Source organism: Apteryx rowi, unplaced genomic scaffold, assembly GCF_003343035.1.
Source record: "Apteryx rowi isolate R43461 unplaced genomic scaffold, aptRow1 scaffold_81, whole genome shotgun sequence".
Taxonomy (NCBI): Eukaryota; Metazoa; Chordata; class Aves; order Apterygiformes; family Apterygidae; genus Apteryx; species Apteryx rowi.
In genome coordinates, this window is record NW_020451105.1 from 2,253,461 (window position 1) to 2,261,693 (window position 8,233).

The window sequence follows — 8,233 nt, forward strand, 5'->3', positions numbered from 1 at the left end:
AAAGCCTTTTTTCTTCCAAATAATCTGACCCAGGAGAATTTTGCATCCTGCGAAGATTATGATTAACTCAGGTTTTTGCTGTGAATTTCCTCCTGGCCGTTGTCCAGACCCTGCCCGTCAGTCAGGTACCGGCGATTCTGCAGCGTTTGCCCCTTTTCGCCCCGAAAGGACGGATACAGTATTTAGGCACAAGGGAGAGTTGTCCGTTAAGACGACAGGGCCTGGGAAGACACTCGGCGCGCCGCGCTCCTGAGATGAAGCGTAACAGACTGTCAGCAGTCATGCAGGCACCTTTTTCAAGGACCATTTATCCCGAAGACAGCTCGCTGCGCATCCTCCCAAGCAAGAGGCGCCTTGTCGCTGTCGGCTGCCAAGGGGAAAACCTTCCTGGCGAGCTGCTGCGTAATGTGCAATGCTGTCGGGTGCCCAGCGCGCGCCTGACAGGTCCCAGCACCAGCCTGGGCGTAACCACCGTGGCTAAGGGCTCGTCAGTAGGGAGGGATAGAAACCTGTTGTTTTTACACCTGTTTGCTTCTGTTATTTCTCCTCTGAATTACAGTAACACCCAGAAGCATCAGCTGAAATAAAAACTCTGTTTTGATGCTCTGTTCACAACCACAAAATACCTCTGGAAGGACTGGCCAGTAGTTGGGGTGCTTATTTGGAAGCTGCGTTTAGCTCAGCTCACAGTTGACTGTGGACTTTAGATACTGAGTCCCTTCCCAACACTGCCCCAGCTTCCCTAGATGCCCGGATAACTGCTTCTGGTTATGCCTGAGATTATTTTAAATCTACACGCTGAATATTAAGGATAAGGAACATCCCTCCCAGAGAGAGAGACAGACCAAGACTATATCCCAGCACCTTCATCTGTGAGAAGGTGTTTCTGATTTAACTCCAGTGAATATTTAACACAAAATACTTATATATTAATTGGTGTAGGGCATGAATGGCAGGTGTGTGCCATCGCTTTTCAACTATAATGTCTTTCTTTCTCTGACCTAATGAAAATTCAGTTATGCTGTTCAAGTGAAAGAGCTTCCACAGAAAGAGCCGAGAATATTCTCCGAGTGGTTAAGACCTTGCTCTCCAGAGAGAGGAATTCAATCCCTCTGTGTAGAGAAGAATTTCAAGCATCTTATTAGGAAGGATTTCCAGCTGAATTTTGTGGGAAAGAGCAGGTGTAGCTAAATTCTAGAGAATGGCTTAGACTGAAAAATCTTGATGAGAAGAAGGTGCAGCTTATCAGCCTAAAACTACAGAGGTCTGAGAGAGGTGAGGCTTAAGCTGCCCACTTCCCCTTTTCTTCACCAATGTTAGATGTGGAACCAGCTGCCCACAGCTGACCCTGTACTGAAGAGGCCCGTAACTTGCGACCTGGGATTTTGGTAGGTATGAGATGATTAAAAGTTGGGTGTTGCCTTGGTATGCCTTGCTCCTATTGTCAGTTTAACTGTTAATAAGTCTGTGTCCCTATTCCCCATCTGTGAAATGAAAATAAGAGCAATTCATAGGTGTGTCATGAGAATTAACATGTTAAAGGCTGCATGTTGCTCAGCTACAATGGTAATGTGGGCCAAATATGTTCTTAGATAAAAAAAAAAGATAGCTTCTGACTTGATGAACTTATAATTTAAATAGAAAAAGTAGATGCAGAGAAGAAAGGGAAATGGTTACTTTACTTTTCTGTGTCCATACCTATATAAAGTAGCATGTCAGATTTGGAAATAGAGCCATTTTATGCTGTTGGTGCTCACCCTGAGGCTAGCAATAACAGAAGTTTGAGTGTATATGTCCTCACTGCTTTTCATCAAGCTTATCTCTGAGATAAGGAGATAGGAGTACCAAAACAAACTTAAACCAACCTCATTACAGCCTAAATCTGCACATCTACCTTTAAAAGTATGGTGCAGCTGTACAATGTACAAAAGTACAATGAAGAGTGCTGGTACAGAAATGGCTTCCTTTCAGTTGATTGCTAGTAGGACATGAATATTAGATTTTATGTTGACAGAAAATATAACGGCTTCTGTTCAAGTCACAGGAAAAAAAAGCTATAAACATTACGGTTTTCTTTATACCATATATATATTGTTATTTTTAATCTCAAGGCATACCTCACTAAATGGTGTAGAAACTTGAACTTGCATGTTTAGAAATAATTTATAGCCATTAAATATTTTATTTAATGAAAGTATTATCCATGAATAACAATGTATGTTTTTTCTACTGGCAAATATAATGCATGTTTAAAAAAAATGAGGGGGGAAAAAAAACACAGCACAGTTTTCACAGTGTGAAAAGGTTAAAAATGAGCTTATGTATTCTGGTAAAGTGCCACAAGCTAATAAATAGAGACAATCATTTGTTTTCTATCACTCAATGGAAGAATACCAATTGCAATTAGCAGCTAACCTAGTGAAAAATACTCACACAACAATATATGCTATTGCAAGTAAATAGTTTGGTTCTCTTTTTGTGATTAATAATGCTGTAAATCAAAATGATCATATCCACAATTTTTTGGTCTTTGTTGAAAATATACATGTCACTGAAACGCATTTTTCATATGGTAATACTCGAGAGAGTGAAAGAACTAGGAAAAAAAAAAATTCAGTTTTAAGCTGCTCTTCCAGCTGTCTGTATAAGGATATTAAGTTATGCTGTCCTTTCCTTTCATGGTAGTGTTTTTGTATGTTTTTCTCAATGGAAAATGGTACTTTTATTTTGAAGAAAAGTTCTTGCACTGGGGTCAGCCAAGTCTGGTCTAGGCCTGATCCTTAGTACTGATGAGTTGTGGAAGTATCAGGCCACTTTGACTTGCTGCAATGTTGATTCAAGTTGTGGTTCCTCAATACTAGACGTGTCAGCAGGGCACTGACCCAAATAATCTTAAATCACTTGAGTTTTAGACCTGAATTTGGATCTAAGCATCCTAAAATTAAGGGTAGGAATTGATTTTAAGCCTTTGATTGCAAGATTTAGGCTTTCTTAGAGGAACAAGGTGGTCCCATGCAAAGATCACATCTAGATCCAGATCCAGGCTTCCTTGATGTCACAAGGCGCTAGAAGCAAACACTTTAACTCTAGCCCATCTCCACAGGTGTTTACAGAAACTGCTCCAAAAGTTGCACGAGCATGAGCGACTCGAAATAATATCTTAATTGCTTAGCTTGTCACTGTCTCTTGAGCTCTTAGGTACAAGAATATGCCCCTGTTATGTGGTTAGTCAGCACACCCATTGCTTTCTTAGTTTATTCAAGTTACTATCTTTACCTTACGGATAGGCAAAATCTGGGGTGGTTTTTATTCTGGATTTAAAAAAGGTACGTTTCAGACAAATCTCTCATTTCCAATCCACCAGATTCAAAAAATCTAGTGAATAAGTGAAAGAGCAAGCAGTACTGCTGCTTTTGATTTCACTTCTTAACAGATGGGTTTTATATGCAAACTGTAATTAAAGAGAGACACTATCAGGTAAGTAAGACTCAATATTTTTCCTTAAAGAATTGCAGTATGTAGCAACTAACCGTGATAGATGTGTTTTAAGTAATTGAAATACATTAATCAAAACCAGAGTTATGTTTTGATTTGAATGGGAGATTTGGATAGTCTAGGAACGCAAGGTCAAGTTTGTTTGGTTTTAAAAAGACAAAAAGCTCCCAGTCCTGGGGATATTGGCATTGGCTTTAATAGAGGGGGATGCAGCTCGCAGGGAAAATGGAGCCATGTGGTAGCTGGCGTATTAGCACAGAAAGCTCCTGTTTATACTGGAATAGGCTCGATGAAAGCTTGTACCTACTGAAAAGGAGGCCTCTGCAGTGACCTCAGTGGCAGCAAGAGCAGGGCCCCAAATGGCCTTTATATATAGGTCAGGTTGTTCTTGAAATTTTTGTTTTCCTTCGCATAATTGCTTCAGTGAGGCTGCAGAGGTACAAAGCCAGTTCTCTGCTGTTGAAATGGGGACTGTTTGCGGGGGTGATTGACAGTCTGTCGGGTTAGAGATAAGCAGGTTTCTGCAATTGTTTGCAGAAAGTCCTGCCTCTACTTAAACCATTTATCTTTGTAATCAGTGATCACAGATCAAGATAAACACTTGTGCAGAGTCAATGAATCTAATTCCTATTTTTATAATTAAATCTTAAGAGCCACCTGATTTTTACATTGAATCAAGACTATAATTTCAGCAGTAAACATCTGATATTTTATTGTAATGAAGAGCTAAGAATGAATAGAACCACATTTTTGATTAATTAGAATTTTGTTGCCAAGGAATTAATCTGTTTTCCCTTCTCTGTGGAAAAAAAATCCTCTCTAAAATGAGTTTCTCAGCAGGGATAATTATAGAAAACGTTGAGTGAACTCCAGTGGCAGACATGTTTCAACATTTCTTTGTTTTCCTGGATTAAGAGGGTAAATGGAAAAATAGACGACCATTACATACCGAATATGATTATTCTTTTCATTGAACGTAAAATGGGAGAAAAGCCAGCCCTGGATCTTAGACTTCTTGGTCACCAGCTATTYCTGTGGGAAATAGGAGAGCCGGCTGAACCCTGACTGCATCTGCGTGTCTTCCCGTAGCGGTGGCTCTGGGGCTGAGGCCGGCCGCAGCACCACCGCTGCCCTCGCAGCGGAAGGGTTGTGCTAGTGGTACCTCACAAGCCATGCTTGCCCAGGTGCTCCTTCCCTCCCCCTTCTCGGGGAACGGGGGTACTGCTCACAGAACCCACAAGCCAAAAAATGAGTGACGTACTGCACTGAACTTCACAGCGTTACTTGTGATCTGCAGGTGTGAATCCATTCGTACTAATGTCTTATTTCAGGGGGTGTGAATAAATACAGCTCCCCCTTAGTATTTTAAAAGGTTGCTTTATGTCGTTATTCATAGCAGCAGGGCATGCACTTCGTTGCTTCTAAGTTTAAAGGAAGAGCATTTTTTTTATTTGTTGGGAAATGCTACCACACTTACGTGATTTGTAAGAAATAATGTGTCAGTTGCCATATTCCGGCTTTAATATGTCTCTTTAGGATGTAGAAAGCTATGTTCGAAACCGTGATAATGTTGTCTGTGTATTTTGGTGATGCTTAGGTGGTTGGCAAGGCAAAATCACACAGCAGTAGAAAATTCAGAAGGATATTGTCTCTATACCAGAAACTGGGATCCAGGCTCATCAATATTGGTAAGTAATTTTGAGGTGAGTAATTGAAACCTGCAGCTACTGTGTGCTTCTAGCAAAGTGTGAAATTGAGGAACCAGAAGACGCTACCCGAATGCATGGACGCATGACTGCCATTTGAGTGCTTTCCTTCTGGGTGACTGAAGCATTTTATTGTCTAGTTCACTCTCAGAGTAGAGAATACAGAAATATTTTGGGTTAAGAACGGTTTGGGTGCTAAGCTTTACTTCTTTGTTTTACTGTGAGCAAAAAACCCCAAAGCCCTATGTAAGACTGATTAATGGTCTAAGCAGCAGTCAGGTCTTATCTTTAGTATAGTTGAAACATACTGATGATGTTTGTAGATGACTTTCTCTGGAAGATACATAGTGTAACTTTTCTTACCCAAGTGGTGTATGCAGATCAAAAAGTTAAATACAGTGATCTGGACTGTTCCCTAAGAAAATGATTGTAGCTAAATGAGGACTGGGCTGTTTTGTTTTCCAGCTCACACTAAACAGTGACTGAACAGTTCTTTCCACACAGAGGAACTCCTTTTTTGACACAGTACTTCATAATAAAGTTGTCTCCTGTATTAATCATCTCTACAGTTATAGCGAGAGGGACGGAGAAGAGAGAGTGGGGTGACTTGTCCCTTTGAAAGCCATGTGAAACAGCAGTAAATAAATTAGCTCAATAAAGAGACTTTCTGTAAATGAACTATCACTTCTTGTGCACCAAGCTCTTAAACACTGGATAGAAATTTGAGTAATGGGGTAAAAGGTAATAGATTGTTTTGAATTATTAATGTGCTTATACTATAGCTTGAAGAATAAAAACTGTTTTCTGAAAATGACTGAATGTGCAGTGTCCTTTCTGACCAGGAAAACCAGGTCGGCAGTTCATGTGTTAACACGTCAGAAGAGGGAGGCAATGAAGACAAGGTGTACGAGGTGTAGCGGAGCTGAGTTGCACATGATATTCCAGTTATCCCAGGCTGTAGAGGACCCCGCATATAGCAACTTGGTAAGAAGTTTCCCCAAAACACAACTTAATATATAGCTTACCTATTTGAACAAGTAGGCTATAGTATATTTTGATCCACAAATCTTCGTGTAAACCTGATTTTGTATTCTTATATATAATATATATTTTATTTTTTATCCTGCCAGGTCAGCTACATTTATGTCTCACAGAAGCAGTGAACAAATGTTATTTAAATATAAGTACCACCAAATATATATTCATCACTTATATCAATTACTGTTTTAAGAGAACAAGATGTTGTACCTATAGTAGGAATTGTAACAAAAGAATATTTTAACTTTAAGAGGAATTGAACTGAGGAATTCACTGTCTAGACTGCAGCAAATCCAACTTTCTTCATGCGCCTTCTCTGGAGAATGAGTTAGTTCAAAATTCAGGTATTCCACTCAAATCTATACTGCACCTCATGGCTGAAGCCTTGTAAGTATCTGGTTRTGAAGTAATGCAACCTGTAGTTTTAGCCTGACTGCTAACATACGGATACAGTCTGCTCTCTTGCTTGCTCTGATTAGTATCTTATCCTTTAAACAGTGCCGAAAACAACAGTGCGAATATTCTTACAGGGCCTATGTAATGAAAGAATGCCAAATTTTGGATGAGGAGGACTTTTTGCATAATTCATTTCCTTTTGCAACACTTTAATTTTCTCCTGTGTAAAATAGTTAGATAAAAAGTATTATAATTCTGGTAATAAAACTTGTAAAGCAAAGGAACTCTTTGGTCCAGGCAGTTACGTTTTTATCTACGAGCCCTTAAAATAGAAAAAAAGTACCAGAAATTGAGCTGCTATTCCTTCCTGCTTGCTCACTAATCTGCTCCTTTCCCACTTTTATCATAGATCGGGCTTTAACCTTTCTTGTGTTAACATTGAAACTGCTATTTCTAGGAGCAAAAGGACACTTTTGGTGTATTAGAGTGCTGAGGTATCATTTCATTTCACAATGCATCTCCTTAAAAGGTTGTCGCAGCAGCAGTAAACTGAGGATTAGTTAAAACCAAGGACAAAGTTGTAATTTTGTTCTTAACATGCCTATGTTTAAGAAAACCGGTGACAAAAGCAGATTTCTAGCCCACTGAAAATTCCTGCTCTCTTACACCTTTACTGGCACTTAGTGCTTGCATAATAGTCAGAACACTGGAAAAAGATTATAGCTTTACATTAGTGACACTAGAGTTATGGCTGAAGGGGCACTTTCACTCAAAGCCTTCATTTTTGGGCACTTTCAGCTTTCTGAATATATTACCATTTAGGCTCCCATTAGGCATGCTCGCTTTCAACCCAAAGGCTGTTTGTGGCTTTTTTTGTTTAGGCTTTTTGTTTATTCTTTCATTACGTTTTTCTTGGCTATTTCTTTGATACTTGAATATGTGGAAAAGTATCATTGTTATTTCACCAACAGTTTAGATTTTGTTTTCTGTACTTTGGTATTGGTGCTTCTGCAGAACATGTGGCTTGGATATGCTAGAGAAAACTTCTTTTGTAGATAACCATTCAAAGTCCTTAAAACTTGCTTGCTCTGTTTTGGTTTTTACTTTTTGAAATAATCAAAAAAACAACCACACTTAAAAAAAGAATCCCATACTGTGACATCATGGTTAAAAATGCAAATATCTCCTAATTTATTCATGAAATTACCCAGTGTGAATAGTGGCCACACATATCTGAGTAGTAAAAAACGGACGATTTTTGATGCTTTAGAACATGTGTCAATTGACTCCACTCTGCATTATGATATGGGGTGAAAAAAGCATCCATTTCTCCTACAGCTACCATAATTAAAAGCCAGAGTTCACACACAGCTTCAGTTTTGGCTTTCCTACTACACGTATACAATAAAATCCCCTTTGTTTATGTACAGTTTAGATTAGCAGACTTGATGTGGGAAAATGATGAGGAACTGGGAAATTCGCATCCACTGCTATAGCTTCCAGATGCAGCATGTAACTCGTTCTGCAATAATAATAATAATTTCGGTCTCTTGGCTTTCAGTGTAAATGGATTAACTCAAAAGCTATATTAACACTGA